Consider the following 23,352-nt stretch of genomic DNA (forward strand, 5'->3'; position numbering starts at 1 on the left):
AAGGGTGGCGTACATTTCAGCCCTCAATATTCCAATAACTCTGGAATGAACCAACACAATCTCTCCTCATCAGGCATTCCCTCCATCAATTGTGGGAGCGGCATAGTGCCTCAGTAGTTAGCGCTGCTGTCCCATAGCCCCAGGTACCCAGGGTTGGTTCCAGTCTTGGGTGACTGTCTGTGTGAATTGCGTCCATTGTCCCCAATGTCTGGGGTTCTCTGGTTTCCTCTCTCTGTCCATTGATGTGCAAGTTTGGTGGATCGGTCATGCTGATTTGTCCTGCAGTATCCGGGGATTTTCTGACTATGTGGGTTAGCCATGGTAAAAGTCGGGTGAATGGGGAGGGGTGGAGGTTGTGGCTTCTTGGGATGTTCTTTGCAGGGCCAGTGAGACTTCATCCACCAAAAATTCTCTTTCCACACTGTAGGGAGTCTGTAATTCTGTCAACAATAAGTACAATCTCTAAGTGTTAAGCAATACTTTCTCAGTCTTTCTGTGTTGCATCTCTTGTCCATCTTGCTATAAGAGAAAAATTAAAATATCATTTCTCTCGTGTTTAAATTTAGAGTGACAGGTTTCGGATTGCACTGAGAGCATTGTTCTCCTGTGTCCAGTATTCCTAGATCCTATCACCCACAATTACCTGAATGATTACCAGCAACTGCTTTGCCTTGCCAAGAATGTGTAACTGGCCTGTCATAAGAAATCTAAAGGAGGGAACAGATAAGGACAAACCATGAGGCAAGTCAACAAAGTGTCTTGAACCCAATGATTTAGCACTGACTGAAACAGTTCAGACCGAATTATCGCACAACTTTCCAGAATTTGTTGTCCTTTATAACAAATACCAACCATCAGCAGCAGATAAGCCTGAAATAACAAAGAGACTGCAAAAGCAGTAGGAAAAACATGGGCAGGTACTTAGGTACAAACCTCATAACACTGAAGAAGTATTTGGATGTCCATTTGCAATGCAAAGGCACACGAGGCTGTGGGCAAAGTGATAAAACATGGGATTAGAACAGTTCAATGCCTGTGTTGATTAGTACTGGCTCGATGGGCTGAAGAGCCTTTACTGTGTTGTAGACCACTACAACTCAGTAAGTGCGAGAAATCTGACAATCTGTCAGAGACACAAAGACTGGTGATATTTTGAAGCTGACAGCCTCACTGCCTTTGAATATCACCTTCTTCATGATTCAATGCATTTCATGTGAAAGTCGTTAGAATTTTCTTCTGGATTCATCCACAGGATGTGTCTGTTGCGATTGCAAGGAGGTGAACCAGGTGGGCTTCGTCGCACATGAGTTCATTATTTGCGTCCGTTAAATTGCTCCCATCAGGGAGCCTTACCTGGCTGATAAAACAGTGATGTTAGAGGTTCTGTTCATTCTGAAAGCTGGGTCAGGGGGCTGGCTCAATGTCAAGTACTGGCATTTGGAAATGGAGAATGCTTTGGTGTTCGGATTCTGGCCTCTATGGAGTTATTTCAGTGGTGATGAAAGAAAAACTAATCTGTTGCAGAAATTCACTCACAACAATTATCTTTCATTATGGGTAAGCATATTTGGCATTGTGCCATTATTTGAGAAGCATGACCTGAACAATGCTGCTGTCGAAGAACATGCCCAGAATGCAGAAAGACTGCTTTGACCTTTCCTTGCAAGTGGAAACAAGGGCAGATGTAAACCCTAAAGTATTTCTTCTGATAGCCCGTGGCTTTCTTGGTTATTGGGAAGCATGGCTTACCTAAACTCAAGCAGAACTAAAACCTTTCAAGAGTTGGTGGAATTAACTGGGGAAATATTACAACCACGAGCCACCTCTAATTCGGAGATGCAATCGTTTTCACTTGGCAATGTGAAAAACGAGGAAAATCCATATCCGAATTTTGAACAGGTTAATATGACTGGCAGAGGCAAGTGGCTTTTCTTTATACCTTAATGAGATGCTGAGAGACCGTTTTGATGTGTGGGATTAATGATGTAACCATGCAAAATGCCAACTAGCTGAGCACGGCATATTGTTATGAAAAGCAAGAGTGATAGGCCCGAGCAAATGTCCCTGCTGCATTCTGGCTGAACTCCACAAGGGCTGTCTCAGGGTTTCCGAAATGAAGACAGTGACATGGAGTTCTGTTTGGTGGATGGGACAGGATGCAGACAAGGACAAGAATTACTGCCTGCCACTCCCCAATATTCAACTATGCAGCTCTTTCATTGCCTCAATGTTCATTGCCATTTTTGATGCCTGTTAAAAGAGGCTGGACATGAATAGAGCTCATTCGTCAAACACAGGGGCAACGATTAAAAAAACAGCTGTGTTCTCTGCAGTAATTGGACAACTACTCGTGCGACTACAGGGATAGCTGAAGTAGAGATGCTAATGGGGTCAAGTCTCTGCATTAGGCTAAATCTGATCTTCCCAGGCGTGGATGGTGGGATCAGGAACGCCAACATTAGATACAAAACTCCATGAGGGCCGAGAGATCGTTTTCTTCAGAGGGCAAAGTTCGTTGTTGACGTGGTGGATGTGAGGTCAGGTCCAATGTAACACAAGGTTCGGTTTGGTGCATTGGTGCTGAACAAGCAGGTGGACCATATGAAAGCTGAAAACAAGCAAACCGTGCAGGAGCGAAGCTTTCCCACTTCCACGGCAGACTTTCTGACTGTTCCAGAATCCATTGGTTCTCCCTCTCATTGAAGCATGCAGCAAATGATCAGACCTTTTGCTCCAAACAATGCATGTCAATCATAATCCAAAACTAAACAAATCCCACCTGCCCACTTTTGGCACATATCCCTTCAATATTTTCCGATCATGTATGAACCCAAATGGCATTAAACGGTGTAAGCGTGCCTGCATTTACTAGTTCTTCTGGAAGTTGAACCATTCTCAGTTTTAAAAAAAAATGCCCCTATGCCTTTTTTGAAATTGTTACCCTCAAGCCTTAAACCTGTGCACTCCAGTCTTGAAATCCAGAATCTGAAGCTAAAGACAAATGCCATTTAATATAACTCTACTCTTCATTATTTTATTATCTTCAAAATCCAATGCTCCAGTGGAAAAAGTGCTGTCTGTCCTTGGAATATTGCGTTCAATTCTGGTCAGCTCAGTGGAGGAAAGATGTGGAAGCTTTAGAGAGAGTGCAGAGGAGATTCACCAGGATGCTGCCTAAAGTGTAGGGTAAGTTTTATGAGGAAAAATTGAGGGAGCTGGGGCTTTCTTCATTGGAGAGAAGAAGGACGAGAGGTGACTTGATAGATGTGCTCAAGATGATGAGGGGCATAGATCAAGTGGATGCTCAGAGATCTGTCCCAGGGCAGAAATGAATATTAGGAGAGGGCATAATTTTAAAGGGTTTGGAGGAAAGTATCAGGCAGATGTCAGAGTATGTTCTTTATACAGAGAGTGATGGGAATTAGGAAGGCACTGACACATATGGCATTAGAGTCAGATACATTTCAAGCGACTCTTCGATAGGCACACGGAGGATAACAAAATGTTGGGTATGCATGGTAGTTTGATCTTAGTAGGATAATAAGTCGGCACAACATTGTGGGCCAAATGGCTTGTACTGTGCTGTAATCTTCTAGTTCTATCCAACATCACCTTATAAATCAAACGTTGATGATACCTCGGAATGTGGGTTGGCTCCTGAGTTGTTCTGGGCAGAAGAGTCAAGCTACTGTGCATTACACATCATCCATATCAGGAACAGATTTATCGGAACCTGATCCAGTGCTAACATGTCACCGAGGAACGAAAAAAATTAAACCGGCCAAAGTCCTCGGAATCAGAAGGGGATAGATTCAGTGATTGGGATGATGTCAGACAGGCGGACCTCCCAGATTCTGCGTTTCCTGATTGGGGCCATAATTCTTGTCCAATGGGGAAGGCGCGGATGACAGAATGGGAAAGTAACCCATGCTGTTCGCTCTGTGAGCTGCCTCTGAGGGAGCTGGATCTGTGCCAAGGACTATCCATGTGGACTTTAAGGGATACTTGGTGACAGGATTCTCCCCCAGTGGAGTGCTTTTTGTGGGCATGAGTGAAGAGGCATTTATTATTCATCCATAATTGTCCAGATGGCAATTTGGAGTCAAACAATTTTCGGTGGGGCAGGAGTCACATCGAGACCATTCTCGGTAAGGTCAGCATATTTTCTTCCTTAAAAGATGTATGTTTGAACCCAAAGGCATTTTTCAACAATCATCATGAGATATCTGGATCCAGATTTTATTCAGATTACACTGTGTTCTCCAGTGAGTTTTGAATTCAAGTTCTGCAGAATGTGACCTGGTTTTTGGATTAAGACCCTCACAATGACACCACGAGGCCAGCACGTTCCTTCAGTTGTGATGCATTTGCCACAGGTGTCACAGTGCCATCTTTTTGGATCTATGAGGCAATTGTTTGATAGTGAATATCACATCATGCTTGTTGACTGTTTTGGCCAATAAATGGGCTCAGGTTATCATGAGGAGAAAGTTTGGAGCAATCACAAGTCTCTTCATTGTGGAATTGGCCATTTTGAACACACATGGGACACCACTCAGCAACGTCACAAACTGAAAAGTCAACAGTGATATCAAAAAGATGACATTTCACACTTTTATCAAGCTTTCACTTGCTCAGTCGCAGCATTGAATTAAAGTTCAGGCGCACCATCTCCTATTGTTACAGGCAATCTGTTATACATTCCACTTATAATAAACTAATTCTCATTGGGAATGTAGGAACAGGCTCCATGGACCCAATGGTCTCCTTTGTACTGTCCTTCATTCTGTGATAACCTGGAATGTTCCATCATCCGAATACCTGACAGCTTCAAAACTCCAAATTTACCTGCCATTACGATGTTCAAAATACAGCCAATGTACAGAACTGCAGTTGGCAGCAATTAATATCAGTCATAAATCTTCACCATTAAGCTGCCAAATTCTGAGATATGTGGGTGACGTGAGGATTTAGCCAGAATGAACAAGAATCTCTGCCCCGTACATTTTCAACATTCTTCAATGAAAACACTGCACATTTGCCACTGTGATTATGTTTTGGGCGAGTGAGGGTGAGGTTTTCATGAGCTCGGAGTCACTTCAGGCCACATCATTGGGTTTGATATTTTCATAAGTAGCCTCAGAGAACAGTGGGCGGTAAAATAAATAATGTCTGCTGTGGTAACGCTGGATTTGCAACACACTGAAATTGCAATATTCTGTAACCCTCAGAATTGTTCACTTCTCCCGGTGTATATTTTATGAATAACAGCAATCAAACACCAAATCTGTAGATGAAAGAGAAATTAATGATTTGATATTAATACTGTAACTTTAAGAGGAAGATAAAAAAACAAACTTTAAAGGGCATCAAAGAGGTCACTAAAATTGAAACGTGGTTAAGCTGGAAACAGGAAGTAGAAAAGTTATGAGGGAGACCAGAAGGAAATGAAGGGAAAGTCTACAAGCGAGTGTGCTTTGAAGGGGGAATGATGTCAAGAAGACCAAGATAAGGCCACTCTTCATGGATACACACAGCATTCACAACAAAACCCAACAGCACAACATGGAGGCAGAGTGGTGGGCATGATCTATGTGGTCTTCAGGGAGAATTTGCCATTTGGAGAAAGAACTGACATAAAGGTAAGAGATAGAGCATGGTGGAGGAGTGTTGCAGTTCAGGCTGCAGTCCTGTGACCAGTAGAGTGCCAGAAGGATTGGTACTGGGTCCACCGCTTTCCGTCATTTTCTAAATCATTTCGAAGTGAGCATAGGAGGTACGGTTGGTAAGGTTGCAGATGACACCGCAGCTGGAGCGGTAGTCGACAGCGAAGAAAGTGGCCTCAAAGTTCAATCAGATGGGCTGAGGTGTGGCAGAGCGAGTTTAATTTAGATCGATGTGAGGTGCTGCCTTTTGCAAAGGCAAATCAGGTCCGCACTCATACGCTGAATGTTAAGGTCCTGTGGAGAGTTGCTGAACAAAAATACCTTGGATTTCATGTTCATAGTTCCCTGAAAGTGGAGTTGCAGGTGAAAACGAAACTGAAGAAGGTGTTTGGTATTCTTGCCTTTCTTGATCACTGCGTTGTGTCTTGGAGAGGGGAGGTCATTTTGAAGCTGTACAGGACATTGGTTCGGCCATTATTAGAATACTGCAATCAATTCTGATCTAACCTGCTAGCGAAAGGATGTTGTGAAATTTGAAAGGGTTCAGAAAAGATACACAAGAATGTTGCCATGGTTTGAGCTACAGACAGAGGGTGAATAGACTGGGCTACCTTCCCTGCAGTGTCGGGAGCTTCGGAGAGACGTTATAAAAGTTCGTCAAATTGTAAGGGGCATGGATAGGGTGCAAAACCGAAGTCTTTTCCCAAGTTCTGAGGAAGGGTCACCGGACTCAAAACTTTAAATCTGTTTTTTTTCATCACAGGTGCTGCCAGACCTGCTGAGATTTTCCAGCAAATTCTGTTTCTGCTCCTTTATCCCTGGGTGAGGGAGTGTAAAACACGAGGAAATGGGTTTAAGGTGAGACAGCAAAGGTTTAAAACAGAAGTAATGGCAGCATTTTAATGCAGAGGTTAGAGGGTGTACAGAATGGGCTGCTAGAGGAAGTGGTGGAGGCTGGTACAAATACACCATGTGATAGCCATCTGGATGGGTACATGACGAGGAAGGGCTGAGATCTATTTCGGATATGTGGTCAGCATGGATGAGTTGTGCAGAAGGGTCTGTTTTCATGCCGAATATCTCTAACGATTCAGTGACTGAAAAAGGACGTAAGCAGTTATAATCTAATTGGCATGGCATAAAGATGGCTGCATGGTGACCAGGACTGGGAGCAGAAACTCCGATGCTTTTCGATATTTCAGAAGGATAGAGAATGTGCTGATAATACAAGATGGATTTTGTGTATTGATAGGGATGGTATCTGATTGGAAGAACAATCGGTTTAATTTGTTTGGATAAATCTAAGAAACAGCACGAGGCTTCGGATGTTGGAGTTATTTACAAGCCACCAAACAGTACTGGAACATGGGGTCTTGGAGACGTCAGGAGATGGGAGAAATTTGTAGAATGAGCAACACGGTTATCACGATTGACTCCAATTTGCATATTGACTGGGTTAAGAGCCTGGGCTCTAAAGATGTGGAGAATGGGTTTAAAGATGGTGAGCGTGGTGAGGAGTGACATATAGGTCAAGCGACAGGGTCTCGTATTACGGAATGAAAAAGGACGAATCGAAAATCATGCTGTATGAAGAAATTTTTGACATGAATGTTCAGAATTTTCATACAAAGGTAATGGTCAGTGTTTAACAGCTTTTACATGGCTTACAGGAGCTAAACAATCTGTCACTGTGCTATGAGTGAGAAATAATGATCTGGAGTCGAGAAATGTAAAATAAAGCACTTTCTTAAAGTGGCGGTAAATGCTAATAAATCTGACGATGAGGACGTTTATAGAAGATGGAATGGAGGAGCAAAAAAGAGAAAAGGAAAACAAAACCAGAATATGTACACAATGTACAATGAAATGTCAAAATGGACTGTAACATCTCCTGCAGACGTTTGGTGAAGACAAACATGCGTCAATTAAAAGTAGAGTCTTGAGAACTTATTAAAAACAATTGAGAAATGGCAGAAATAATAAATGATTATTTGAGACTCATTTTCACTGAGGGATGCAAGTATTACTGGCTGAGCCAGAATTTCTTGTCTGTCTTTACATACAAGCCTTAAGAACGTACGTACAGAAAGAATATTAGATCATGAGCCTTTCAGCCCGTTGTGTCTGCCCCACCATTCAATAGTATCATGGTTGGTCTCATCGCAGCCCTAAATCCACTCTCCTGTGTGCTCCACATAATCCTTAAAGACATTAGTAATGAAAAAATACTGTCTCCGTCCTCTTTAAATTTACTCAATGCCATGACATCCACCATACTCTGGCATGGTGAATTTCACAGATATTGAGAGAAGGAATTTCTTCTCTTCTATTTTAAATCTGCTGTCACTGATCATACAGGATAAATTCTCACAGAGAGATACATGCTGTCATGGGAGAATCAGGGAACAGATGCTATAATCTCAGAATTCAGGGGCACCTACTGAAGACTGTGATGAGGAGGATTTTATTTCTCGCATAGGGTTAAAGGTCTGTGGAATTCTCAGACAGAGAACTGTGCGTGTGCGGAGTCACTGTGGAAACATCAGGCTGCGACAAGTACATTCTTGATCAGTCGGGAAATCAGGAGTCGCATGGAAAGGGCAGGAAAGTGGTTGAGAGAAACTTTGTATCAGCCATGACCTAACAGAATGGGACAGCAGGCTTGAGAGGCTGAACAGCCTCCTGCTATCTCTATTCCTTCCTGTCTTATGCTCTAAATAGTTGTTTCTGTTGGGACACGAGAAGTGTCCCCCACTGTGAAGATGAAACAAAGTACTGATTTCCTGGCTCATGCCATTTCTGTGCTCCCCACGATTAACTCCTGCGTCTCACACTCCCAGGGACTAAAATTTACCTTTTGCCACTCTCTGCCCATTCTTATACTTATCAAGGCTTTTGAAATCTATTTTTAAATTTTGCTCACATTTTCTTTCATTGTTCATCTTTGTCCTTTTCTGACTCTTTTCAAAACTCTCTCTTGAACTTTAAAGGTTTTTGGTCTTCGAGTATTACATTCACATTTGGATATGGTCTGCCTTACATTTTGTTTTGTCATTTTCTTTAACTTTTTAGCTTAGCCACGGACAATATTTCCCCCTCTTACAATCATTTTCCCTTTCTTCCTGGAATTTATTTCAGTGTACTGAATGAACCTTGGTCAGAGCTTATTCCATGTAATCTGTAATGCCCAATATGTTAGTACTGCTTGAACAGAATTGTGTTGTGGAAATCATTCCTGTAACTGGTATTTCTTTCTTATTAAATCTTCCAACACAAAGAAATCTTAATTTAGGGTTCCTCTGTTTGCTTCCCACAGGATTTCATTGAGACAGTGTGCAACCTTTTTTGTAAAACAGCCATCCTCTGCAAGACTAATTCTGCTTATGTCTTTCTTGTGTGGAGTTCCAATACTCCGTACCTCTCATGACAAGCAGGTTGCAGCATTTGCTCCCTGTGATTTTAAAAATTACTGTTTGTTCACCTGTTGCTGTAAGAAGCTCCTGTCTTAATACACACAAGCGTTTTTTGGCTTTGACTTTCAGTGCATATGATTTTGTAGGTGCATTTGACAGCAGACAAGCTGCAACTAGCATAGAAGCAGCATTCTTTACTCTTTCAGCGAAGAGTGCTCAGGCATGTAGTTATTGGTGACTAGCTGATGCTGTATTCTGCTACACTGGGACTCACAGGTCACTTTCCTGTTGACAGTTTAGCTGCTTCAGGGTTTAAGTTGTTGCCCCAACTTTTGAGTTCAGTTTTCTCAACAACCTATTCAGTGATATAACGAAACACCTCTGATGGTTAAAATCACAGTCTCTTGGCTCAGAGTAAGTAAAATTGCCACTGCTCCACAAATTTCTGATGTGGGGCACATGTAGATGTGACAAACTGCCATTTCTCCAAACTCGTGTATGAGATGGAGGGAGCAGCTTTGTCAACTTGTTGAATGTTGTTCAATGCACCCTCAACCTTCTGTAGCCATTTCTGTTCTTCTCTTTGGAAAGGCCCTTCAGCCCACTGAGACCGTATTGGCATTTCAAGACTAATTCCACTTTCTAGCATTGGCCCACAGCTTATGGCATTCCAGGTGCTCATCCAAGTACCTTCAGGGTACTGAGATAATGGGAACTGCAGATGCTGGAGAATTCCAAGATAATAAAATGTGAGGCTGGATGAACACAGCAGGCCAAGCAGCATCTCAGGAGCACAAAAGCTGACGTTTCGGGCCGAGACCCTTCATCAGAGAGGGGGATGGTGAGAGGGGACTGGAATAAATAGGGAGAGAGGGGGAGGCGGACCGAAGATGGAGAGTAAAGAAGATAGGTGGAGAGAGTATAGGTGGGGAGGTAGGGAGGGGATAGGTCAGTCCAGGGAAGACGGACAGGTCAAGGAGGTGGGATGAGGTTAGGAGGTAGCTGGGGGTGCGGCTTGGGGTGGGAGGAAGGGATGGTTGAGAGGAAGAGCCGGTTAGGGAGGCAGAGACAGGTTGGACTGGTTTTGGGATGCAGTGGGTGGCAGGGAAAAACTGGGCTGGTTGTGTGGTGCAGTGGGGGGAGTGGACGAACTAGGCTGGTTTAGGGATGCAGTAGGGGATGGGGAGATTTTGAAACTGGTGAAGGCCACATTGATACCATATGGCTGCAGGGTTCTCAGGCGGAATATGAGTTGCTGTTCCTGCAACCTTCGGGTGGCATCATTGTGGCAGTGCAGGAGGCCCATGATGGACATGTCATCTCGAGAATGGGAGGGGGAGTTGAAATGGTTTGCAACTGGGAGGGGCAGTTGTTTGTTGCGAACTGAGCGGAGGTGCTCTGCAAAACGGTCCCCATGCCTCTGCTTGGTTTCCCCAATGTAGAGGAAGCCGCACCGGGTACAGTGGATGCAGTATACCACATTGGCAGATGTGCAGGTGAACCTCTGCATAATGTGGAATGTCATCTTGGGGCCTGGGATGGGGGTGAGGGAGGAGGTGTGGGGACAAGTGTAGCATTTCCTGCGGTTGCAGGGGAAGGTGCCGGGTGTGGTGGGGGTTGGAGGGCAGTGTGGAGCGAACAAGGGTGTCACGGAGAGAGTGGTCTCTCCGGAAAGCAGACAGGAGAGGGGATGGAAAAATGTCTTGGGTGGTGGGGTCCACCTCTCCCTCTCTGATGAAGGGCCCAGGCCCGAAACGTCAGCTTTTGTGCTCCTGAGATGCTGCTTGGCCTGCTGTGTTCATCCAGCCTCACATTTTATTACCTTCAGAGTACTGACTGGCAACATTAGCTTTCCTGCTCCTCTGATGCTGCCTGGCCTGCTGTGTTCCTCCAGCTCCACACTGTGTTATCTCCAACTCCAGCATTGGCTGTTCTTGCTATCTCTGACATTTCTAAAGGGTGTGAAGTTTTGCTGCTTCAACCTCCTTCTCAGGCAGTGCACACCTCACCCAGCGCAAGCGGGGCGAAATAAATTCTCCTTAAGATCCCCTCTGAACATCTTTCTTTGAACTGAAAGTTATGCCCCTTTCTGATTAACCCTTCAACAAGCTGCTTTCGATCCACCCATTTGTCTGCCCTCACAATCTTATACTCATTGATCGGGTCTCCCCTCACCCTTCTCTGCTCCAAAGAAAACAACCCAAGCTTCTCCAGTCTGTGTTCGTCGCTAAACTGCTCCATTCCAGTGAACCTGCTCTGCGACCTCTCCAGTGCAACCTCATTCTGCCTAAAGTGTGTTGACCAGAACTGTACACATACTCCAGCTGTGGCCGAAACAATTTTCTGTACAGCTCAAACGATCATCTCTGTTGTCATATTCTAGGCAAGTGTCTGATATGCCTTCTTAACCTCCCTATTAATCTGCCCCACCACCTGCAGGGATCTGTGGACACATACCACAATATCCCTCTGATCCACTGAGCTTCCCCGTGTCCTGCTATACATCCAAAATGCATCACTACACACCTTTCAGGATTAAATTCCATCTGGCAGGGTTGAACCCATGTGAAGAACTCATCCGTGTTTTCCTGTAGCCTTGCATCTTCCTCATTATTCACCACTGTTACACCCATTATCCCATGTGCTTTTAGCGTCTTTATGATGGAATGCTCCCAATTTGCCGGAATGTTTGCAACAGCCACCAGGACAGAGCAGCTTGCTTGATTGGGTCCACAGAAAAAAAATTCACTCCCTCAAACACCACTTCTCAGGTGCTGCAGTTTTTACCATCTTCGTTATTCAATGCAAAAAATCACCAAAGAGCCTTCAATAGCAACTTCTGAACTGACAACCACTTCAGTCCGGAAGGACAAGGGCAGCAGCTACATCGGAATATCACCCACTGCATGTTTCCCTTGAACACACTCACCATGCTGTCTGCAGAATATATTGCCATTCCTTCACTGTTGCTGGGTCAAAGTGCTGATATTTCCTCCCAAACAGTATTGTTGTCAACCTAAAACACATGGACTCTGGCACTTCATGAAGGAAGATCACAATCGCCTTCATCAAGAGACTTTGCATGGCCAGAATGAGGCGCAATCCTGGGTGTGTGTTTCTGGGAATGTGGAGTGCCTTGGGAATACAACTGGGAAGTCATTCCTTTCTTTCACTATTTAAAATCGAATGTTCAGTAATTCAGTTAATTATTGACTTCATTTCTGAGAAACAGTTGTCCGTTAGTCAATGAAATCTGAATACAGCTGAAACTTAATTGGTGACTCATCTCAACACTCCCCATCGTTGTTGAAAATGCATAACGATTGAGCTTGATGCGAGCAGTTAGGAAACAGCACATCCAGAGCGGGGAACAGCCCGAGAGTGTGTTTCTGGGATTTTGGACTACCCTAGGAATTTGGTGCAAAAGGAAACAAGCGTTTTCTTGCTATTTTCTCTTTGCTTATTAATAAGGTCTTTGTCTCGCTCATTCGAGGCTCAGATTCGGGGCCCCAGCACAAAACAAGGAGTGACGTCATTGTACTTTCATTGGTTGGTAATAGCTGCTCATTTGAATACCTATTACAAATCACTTTCAGATCGAAGATTATTCAGAGAATTATTTTACAGATTTATGAAAAAGCCTAAAGGTCAGATTGAACTTTAACAAGAAATGCATTCAGGACAAAGTACCTAACATCAAGGGAAAGGATGAGGCAATATGTAAGATCTGCACGATTTGGGAGCTGATGAACTCATTGGGTTTCACAGTGATGGCATTGATAACAAATGATTGTTGAGTGAGGAACTTTGGCTCAGAGTTAATGAGCTAGACTCCAAACTTAGAACACTGTGACACATGAGGAGGTAGGAGAGATACTTGGACATTGTGTTCCAGGAGACGCCCTTACATCGACTGCTTTAAATTAAATCAGTGATCAGGGACAGGAGGATGCAACTATGAGTGGGGGCAACTGGTGTGAGGTCGGGTTGAAGAAGCCTCAGCACTTGGCCTTGTCTGAAAGGTTTGATATTGGTGCTCCCTTTGCAGACGAGAGTGAAGTCTGTAAGAAGGATAAGGAAACTGACCATCGTACCATTATACGGGAAGCCTCTTAATAACGTGGACAGAAATGGCTGGAATTGGGGATAGTATGGTCAAGGAAATGGACAGGGTTCTCGTTGGCCAGGATCGAGACGCCCAAATGTTCTGTTGTCTGTCTTGTGCCTGGTTTCAAGAGTTTTAGTATATTTCCTAAGTTCTGCAGTGGAACCTGGAGTGGGAGGTGGAAGATTAAGTTGCTACTGAGGGACCGAAGTTGCTACTTATGGAGAGAATGAGAATTTTGCTGAACAATCATGAGCAGCTTGGGGCTACATTGTAAAGCAGAACTATAAAAGTCATGATCAATAGACTACTACCTGAGCCAATTGGCACAAAATCAAACAAATGTAAGAGATAAAAAGAAAGCTCAAACGGTGATGTTCGAAAATGGTTTGAATTTATGGGGCACTCGCACCTGAACTGGGGACAGAGAGAGATGTTGTAATGAGATGGGCTCCAACTGAATTCTACTGGGACCAGATTCCCGACACGGTAGCTCAGTCATGAACACTGCTACCTCACAGTGCCCTGGACACATGTTTGCTTGGTGACTTGGGTGACCATCTGTATGCAGATTGCACATCGTCCCTGTTTCTCTGTGGCTTGCCACCACCCAAGCACTGGTACCAGAGTGGGGCACAGAACAAATCAGGTAATACTGTCAGCTTGTAAGAAAGATACAGCTGTAATCATGGATGATGAATACATTACGTTCGTTTTAAACTTTCATGTGGGAAGTAGACATCACTGGCTGGCCAACATTTATTGTCCTTTCCGAGTTGTCATTGGGAGCGTGCTAGTGAGCTGCCTTCTTGAACTGCAGCTGCCCATCTGCAGCAGGAAGACCATGCCGTTAGGGAGGAAATTCCAGAACTGAGACAAAACAACAGTGAAGGATAGGCAAAATATTTCCAAGGAAGGATCGAGACTTCGAGGGAAACTTGCAAGGGGTGGTGCTCCCATCTGTGTTTTGTCTTCAATAAGGGCGTGGGCGTGGGTTGTCTATGGTTCTCAGGTGAATTTCTTTATTACATCTTGTAGACAGTTGACTATGCTGGAAATGAAAGTTGGCGGTTGAGGGAACGGATGTCTCAGGATGTGATGCCAATCAAGCAGGTTACTTCAGATTAGATTTTTGGATGCATATTACTGATTGCAAAACTGTTATCAAGTATTTAGAACAACTGTTTACAGTGGGTGGCATTTTGTTCCATAATTAATTTTGTTTGCAAATTCTGAAATGGCATTTAAATGAATATTCTCCAAAGACTAGTAATTGCCAATGTCAAACCAGGTCAAGTGACAAGCACAGGAGGCCTCATATGCAGCAGCCCCAAGCATATGTAAAATTTGCAGTAAATCTAATCATGTCACAACACAGGATGCTGAACAGGGGCAAATCAACTTGCAATATGCAGACCTGTGTGATTCTGCAACAGTCCATTTGCATCCAGGTGGGAATGGTTGCAGCAAATTCAACAGCCAATTTGGGGAAGCACTCACCTCCGCGCTCAATGACTACAGCTCCCGTTACACTTTTCAACAGAATGTAAATATCCCTCAAAAGCTGAAGCTTTTGCAATACCTTCAACCAGAGGTGCTAAGTGAGTGATCCACCTTCATCTCCACCATGAAATTCCCACTGTCATGACTGCCAGCTATGAGCTAATACTGCACAATCCACATGATATGAAGGAATGACTGTATGCACAGGATGTTGAAATAGTCATGGATTCATGACATGCCAGCGATAATGCTGAAGATCTGTACTCCAAATGTAGACATGCCCCAAAACATGCTGGTTCAGTATATTAACTTCGGAAGCATTCAGAGCAGCAAGTGTTACTGAGGGTTATGACCCCGGAATATACCATAATAATAGTTGAAAAAACTGAGTTATCGTGAAACAAATCTCTTAAATAAGACCTTAAGTGCAAGAAAGGTATTGGCTTTTCAAGCACAGAAAGAGGATTTGATGCTTCAAGCTGGCAAACTCGTTTTCTGGGTTAGCACAGGGACAGGGCTGAATGATCTGCACTTATACATTTCTACCATTCTGCAATTCAGCAGAGTCTCATGGAAAACAATGAAATTAGCCCAATTTTGTGTCACAAATACAATTCAGATTCATCCGAGCTGTTGCTATCAATCATACCGAGGACAGGTAGACCACAGGATGAGGTAAAGAGTGAATGTTCCTTCACCATTCCCTCATCAGTCACTTCCAGCACAAATACGCCACAGATTTCGATGTGTCCTGATGCTCTTTTGACATACTTCCCATCAAACACTCAGCACCGGGTTAGAGTAAACCAGCCACTACAAGTTTACCTTGGAAGTGGAGATACCTCTCCACTGTCCTCATCAAACACTCCGAGGGTGGGACAAAACAGAATGCAGAATTTTAGAAACAGGATCCTCTTTTAAAGTGAAAGTAAATTGAAAGTAAAGCTCCATTGATGGTGTTTCCATCAAACACTCTCAGGGCAAGGGCAACACCTGTTTTGCTCTGGGAGAAAGCCCCCTGGACTCTTTTAAACTGAAATTACAGTTCCCCTGACACTATCCCTCAGAACCAATTCTTGGAGAGGTACAATAGTGGGTTAGATACTAACTACAGTTCCCTTTACACATTTTTTGCAGAATGTAAATATCCATCGAAAGTGCTTCATCAAACACGTCCTTGGATAGGGACAGCATGGATTTACATACAGGGTAATGTTCCCTCTGCCCAAATGCTCCCTCTGGCAACAAACTGACATGTAGTGTGACAATGCTGTGGTTTTGAGAGGGTTTCATTTTGGGAGAGATTGTGGGATGGCTGGTGTGTAGTCAATGAGGACAAAAGCAGATTGTGAGGCCTTGGAGTTTATTTTTAAAGATGGAACAATAGAAGCAGCCTGAGTGGGTGTCATCAAACTCTGATAGGTCCAGAATTTTTACATCTTGGGGTTTTAGCAGAATTATGCTGCAGTGAATCTCTTCTGGTTGCTACTCGCTCTCTCTGAGTTTTCTCTCAGAATTGTCTTTTGATATTCTTTCCTTCTGAATAGCAGAATGTCATGTGAGACAATGTATTTTCTGAATTTGCCTTTTTGCCAAGGTTATGTTTATGGGCTGTTTACTAAATTTGAACAATTAATTAGCAATATCTGGATCTGGGAAAGTCACTGTATCTGCGTTTCTGAATTTTTCAGGTTGAGTTAAGTTATTCGAAGTTGCCCTGAAGTAAAACAAATTCAAAAGACTAGGAGGTGGAGGTCGGGATTTCCGGACCTCTGACAGATGTAATCATGGCCACAGCTGATGGAGCGATGGGAACAGACATTCCTCAGGATGTTGAGTGGAGTCTTGCCTGTCTAATCTGAGGTCTTGCAGTGATGGGTCGGATCACCAGTCTGCTCCCATTTAGCAGATATATGCTCATTTGATGCTGATCCACATATCCATAAACATGGTGTGCAGAGATATGGGGACAAAGGACAGGAGATTTGGTACTCAGTAACAGAACCTGCACAGGCATGATGGGCTGAATGATCTCCATTTGCACCATTACAATACTGCAATTTTGTGGTTTCTTCTGTGGCTTTCCAAGATTTGAGAAACATGGAAGGCAGACCAGCAGTGAAGCTTAACGCAGTTGGGGAACATATTTCCTTTCAGCACAATAGCTACAGCAAGTTTAAATGAGTGAATGGGTGGGTGGGTGAGGTACGTGGGGAAGTGGGCAGCTGGTTTGGGTTGATGGCCATAGTTATACTGTCATTGTTGTGGGGTTTTACAGAATAGAAAGAGGCCCTTCGGCCCATGGAGGCTATGCTAGCCATCAACCTACTCCACCCTAATTGCTAACATAGCAAGAACTGCAGATGCTGAAGTTTGAGTTGACAGAATGTGGAACTGGAGGAACACAGCAGGCCAGGCAGCATCAGAGGAGCAAGAAAGCTGATGTTTTGGTGGAGACACTTCTTCTGAAATGGAGAGGGAGCGACAGCTCAGAATATGATGAAACCAGCACAGAGGAGGAGGAGCACTTCATATTCTGCTTGGGAGCTGACAATCCAATGGTATCAATGTGAGTTCACTAGTTTTAAAATCTCCACACTCCCCGCCCTCTTCCCACGGCTAACCCTCTCTTTCATCCCCGGCTCCTTAAACTGACATTATCTGTCCATCTTCATTCCAACAATCTGCCCCTCCTACTGACTAATCCCTACCATTCCTACCTGCACTCACCTATCCCCATCCCACCTGCCTTCCCCAGTCTAACTCCACCTGTCTCTGCCCTGAACCCATTTCCCAGCACTTGCTCCGTAGCCTTCTAAGTTACAGCATCTCAAGTAATCACCAAAATACTTCTTACAGATTTCAATGTTTCCCACCTTCATCACCATGGAAGGAACAAAAGATCATCACTTGCTCAGAGCTTAAAGGGTGCAGGGGAGGAGGGAACCTACACGATGGAAGTTGAGATTCCCACGTGTCAACGTTTGAATGAGATCTTTAACATCTTTGCTCATTTTCCCAGAATCTGCCCCAGAAATCTTGGCCCATCAATATTATGGAAATGACAGGCATTACAAAGTGAAGTTTGGAGAATGCCTGCATTTCTCTTTTGCTTAACTTACAGCGATGTGCTCTGTGGACTCTTTGAAATGCTTCAAAGGTGATTGCATGGGTCTATTTTCTTCAAGCAGAGGAGTTAACAAACGATGTTGGACCGTTTCAACAACAACGAATATAGGTAGCACAGCTTGTAACTTCCTTTTTGATGTTCTTTGATGGCTTTTTGTCTCTTCTCAGATTCGTCTTAGCAGCATAGCGAGTCAGGAGCAAAACAGTTCTGAACAAGTGCTCCCTTCCCCTTGTTTTGCATTCTCCCACAAAAGCCTCAGAGAGCCTTGTTTTTCATTCATGGGATGCGGCTGGGTCAGCATTTTTTATGAATTTTAAAGGTCCAGCAGGCAGTTTAGAGTCAACCACATTGCTGCGAGTCTGGAGTGAAATGTAGGGCCACACCAGGAAAGGAATGCAGTCACTTTCCCTGAAGGACACTAGTGAGCCAAGAGGGGTTTTTCCCGAATATAACAAGGTGTAGAGCTGGATGAACACAGCAGGGCAAGCAGCGTCAGGGAAGCAGGATGACTGCTGTTTCGAGCTGGGATTCTCCAGCATCTGCGGCCCCTTTATCTCTGTGTTTTTTTTCGACAATGGTTTGATTATTAGACTCTTGCTTTCATATCTTTTTGAAATAAATTAAATTCAAATTTCGCCATCTTCCATATATGGATTCAAAACCAGAACACCAAAACATTACTTTGGTTTATGAGGAAGGATTATACTCATTGGAACTGTTTACTTCAGAATTTCGAAGATGACAGGGTAATCTGATCAAAGTTTTCAATATATTAACAGAAGATTTCAGTTTTGATAAAGACAAACAATTTGCATGTGTTCTGTATTCTAAACCATGAGGTGGTCGCCTTAAAATTCTGCCCAGACCATTCAGGAGAGATGTTAGGAAATACTTCTACACACAAAGAGTGATGAAAGTTTGGAGCTCTCTTCCTCAAATGGCACTTGGTGCTAGATCGGTTGTTCATTTTAAACTGATATTAAGGGTTATGGGCTGAAGGCAGATATATGTAATTAGGCCACAGATCCCATCGGACGGCTAAACAGGGTGGAGGGATTGAATGGCCCTCTTCAGTTACTCAGGTCCAATGTAGATAAGGGTGCTAGAGCGGAAGACGAAATAAAGGAGTGAGTGAGGGATGGTGGCCTTGCATAGATGGAGGGAAATAGTAAGCTGTCCAGATACCAGGAAGAATGGTCAATTTTACATCTCCAGTTGTGTGCTTGATTACAGAAGGGAAAATGGTCTGTGAAGTTGCAAAAAGTTGTGACTTGAACCATGAGAGCAATATGTCTCTGAACAGTGGTGTTGCTTCTTTCTCAAAGATCAGCACTTTGTGTGATCCTGATCATTGCAATGAGCAGCCTGAGCAGGTAAGGTTCCTGTACATGATAAAATAATTTTGAGCCAGTAGCTGCAACTAATGAATGGCATGACAATGTTTGACATGCCAAGCTGGGAGAGGCAAGTTTCTTTTGTCTTCAAGTTTGAAGTTCACTTCCCAAAATTGTCTCTCTCTACACAATGTACCTCCATAAATTCTGCTATGAGCAGCATGGGGTGACATTTGGAACATTCCTTGTGATGCCCTGAAGTGACCTGGAACATGGTACCACTCAATTATAATAATAATAGTGTTCGAATATGTAACATAATACAATGATATAATTACATATTATCATGCAATTGAAATCATTATGTGAGACCTACATTGTCCTGATATTTTCTGCCATCTTTATTGTGCACCTTGTATTGTAGCTGAAGAGCCAAACATCACAGTTTCTCTGGCTCCTTCACAAAATTGATGGTACTCCATTCAGTTGGTGTTGCAATCTAAACATTGATCTGTAGTCGGGGCTGAAGTGTCAATATGTGCCATTGGCGATCCTTATCCCAATACAACTGACCTTGCCTAGATTTGTGAGTGTAAAATTGTCAACCAATACAGCACCTCAAGTCAGAATTGCCATGTCCGGGCTCTTCAAACATTCATCATTACCCAGGGCCAATGTCCGAATTGTTCTTCAATATCGCTGCATGCTATTTCCATTGAAATAACCATCTAACGAGCTCTGGAATGCCTCAGTTGAACTGCCACATTTTCAGGCGGTAACTTCTGTGAAACTTCCTTTCAAAGAGCTCGGCTACACATGCCCCAGAAATTCTGCTGTCACTACTCCTCACGCCCAAATTGCCCCAAAGATCTCTGTGCTACATCTATGCATGAACTGGATGAAAACACAGATCACTCTTTGTCTCAACAGTCAGTTTTGCTGCTCTTAAACATCCTGAATAGGATCATGTTTGGCAGACTCCCGGTGAATTGCTAAGCCCTGAGTGGAGATGATGATGGGGTTATGCATTTCTCTCCCAAACGCACCCAATATGCCACATTGTCCTAAATTGTGAAGAACTATCCATCAGTTGCTGACTTGGACCATATACCTATCAGCTATTTGTATTGAACAGATGAATTTATGGGCATTTTCTAATGAACATTTTCAGAGATGTTATGAAATGCCTCTGGGGCTGGTGTGTCTTGAATCCTTTTCTCAAAGGAGGGATATTTATCGAGGGAACTTTCAGGGGGATCAGGAAGCTGGTAATTTACAAGTATATGTCTCTTTTTCTCTGTCTTACACTGCAGAACCTGATGCTCCAAGTGAACTTTCATGCTATGAATCATCCGTTGAATTATGCAGCTCTAACTTCAAAGTCGTGAATTATGTTGGTAGTGAGTTCACCGACTTTGAGTCCTGTCGACTTTCTTTGCTGGGAAAGAAAGAGAATTAAAATTTACTATTGCTGTGTGTGAGCTTCACCAGGGTTTGCCACCTCCACTTTTTAGTTTTGCCTGGTTTTCGTCCTGGATTGCTAGCTCTGATTTTCTCTTTGAACTGGGATGAACTCACTTGGTCGGTGCTCATGACAGACTGCGGATTACAGATTGTGACTGAATGTAATTCTGCTGCTTCTGATGGCCTGCAGTGCCTCCCAGAGGCCCAGTTTGGATCAGTTCTCAATCTGTGTCAGGTTGTGTGCACTCAGTGGAAAGATGGGAGTTTGGCCCCATTTGTCCAATCCAAATAATTCAGTGATAATAAGTTGTAACTGTAAGAGATCCAGATATGTAGAGGAAGGCAAGTAGGTTCAGAAGACATTGAATACACAGAGGCATCATTGTTATGGATGAGGTAAATGACTGAGACAAATCTGATAGGTTCCTCCAAACTGCAGATGCTAGAGTCAGAGATAACACAGTGTGGAGCTGGAGGAACGCAACAGGCCAGGAAGCATCAGTGGAGCAGGGAAGTTGACATTTCTGGTCAGGACCCATCTTCAGAGACAAAACTGATCGCACCTTTCGGACGATAAAACGAGCAACGCAGATTGAAGTGAAGCATTTTAAGTGAAATGTTAGGATTTTTGAAAGATACTTGGAAAGATGCCACAGTCAGTTTCTCATGCAAGGGCTGATAAGAACGGAAGTAGGCCATTCAGTTCTGAAGTAACTCCATGGAGGCTGGAATTCTGTGACCAAGTCATCCTTTATTTAGACATGCAGTGCCCTTGCCTCTAGTCCTATATCATTCAGACTCAGCTCTCAGAGGAACAGAATCTTTTGAATTCCTCTTTTTATCTGTGAGCCAGGGATCCCAGATTGGACCAGATTACCAAATCCAATTAGGGAACTCATCTCTGCGGTGTCCAGTTTGATGATGCCCTCATTACAGTCACTACATCTCTGAATGACTGAGTCCGAGGACATTGTTTGGTCCTTTCTCTTGGAGAGCCCTTTGGGGCATTTAATCACTGGGACAGGTTCCAGCATCCATTGCACGCCTCATGCTCCAGGAACACCTTGGTAGAATTTCACGTCCTTCTTCAGGTTGAAAAGGCATTCAGGTGGCTACATCTGTCATGTCCACTTCTGACTCAGAGGTTTGGTCAATGCTTGGTGAAGTGTGTGAACCCATGGGTTCCAGCAGCCTTTCGGAGTTTTCCATTGGGCAGGGTATGTTTTGCTTCTGCGCTGTCTGTGAGTTTGCAGCTTTCACTTGGTCCATGTGCTGGTTCAGACAGTTGCACCTTCTCGATTGTAACATATCATTGGGCTTGACCTCTCATCGGTCACGTCTCCTTCTCACACAGGGCCATTTCTGTGATTCTTTGTCACCTGAAGTAAACCGACTCTCATGCTTGTTGGAGCCTTGTGTTTGTCATTGGCATTCCTGATGCTGCTTTCCGCTTCTCCACGGCCGGCCCAGGAAGATCAGAGTTAACCCCGTGTGGAGCCTTCTACCCATGAGCAACTCCGCTGGCATTATCCCTGCAGTGACATTTGCGGTGGTCCGATAATAAAATAGCAACCTTGACAGCTGTGTATCTAACAAGGCTATAGGCTGTTTCCTTAAGCCTGCCTTTAAATTTAGGACTTCTTTCTTTGCCAGGCCAGTGAATATATGGTGGCTTGGAGATGTTGTTGTGTGTCAAATCCTTTTCATCATTTCCTTGCTGTTAACGATGCTCGCTATCAGTGACCAATACCTCCAGGGCACCTTGCATTGAAAAAGTCCTGTGCAGTTTTTCTGTCATCGGCCCCATGTTTGACGAATGCAGTCTGCGCACGTCCAACCAGTTTGACTGGGTGTCCAACATGGTTAAGATTATTGAGTCCATGAAAAGAACTGCACAGTTCTATGCAACCCCATCCAAAGTTAACCCAGACATTTCTGTGAATGTAGGGGAGATGCTGACAGTAAGTTTTGTCCTTGTTGTCACTCTGGGCAGTGACCCACGATGCCATTATGTCTGCACCCGAGCCTGGCCATCAGACACACCTTCTGATCAACATTTCGGAGATCCCTGGATGTCCCAGGTGGAGACCTGCCTGTGTTTGGCAATGGCCCTTGCTTAGGACAATCACTCATGCTGCTCACAACAATACTTGATTATAAGCTGGTCACTCGGCATCTGGAAAGGGTCCAGTTCACGTTGTAATGGCCCTTCAGCTTCCCCCATCACCAGCTGTTATTTCAGTTTTGACAGGGCTTGAACTTTCTCTGCCCAAAGTCAGACATTATCCTGACTGAGACTGTGTAACTGGCTGCACTCAAGTGGTGTTCCCCAAGGTCAGTCTGACTGACGATGGTGAGCATTTCCGTTCAATGGTCATTTCCAGATCAATGTGTGGTGCTACAGTTTGGTAGAGAAAATCAGGCAGGACTTATATATTTAACGGTAATGTCGTGCGGAGTATTGTCATTCAAAGAGTTCTGAGGGTGCAGGTTCACAGTTGAAAGTGGAGTCGCAGGTAGGCAGTCTCGTGAAGAAGCCATTTGTTATGCTTGCCTTTAGTATTCAGTGCATTGAGTGTGAAATGTTGCCAGGATTGGAGGGTTTAACTTATAGACAGGGGAGGCAGTGGCTCAGTGATTCGGGCTGCTGCCTCACAGCGGCAGGTACCTGGGTTGAATTTCAGCCTCAGGTGACTGTCTGTGTGGTGTTTGCACATTCTACCCGTATCTGCATGGG

Source organism: Stegostoma tigrinum, chromosome 41, assembly GCF_030684315.1.
Source record: "Stegostoma tigrinum isolate sSteTig4 chromosome 41, sSteTig4.hap1, whole genome shotgun sequence".
Classification (NCBI taxonomy): Eukaryota; Metazoa; Chordata; class Chondrichthyes; order Orectolobiformes; family Stegostomatidae; genus Stegostoma; species Stegostoma tigrinum.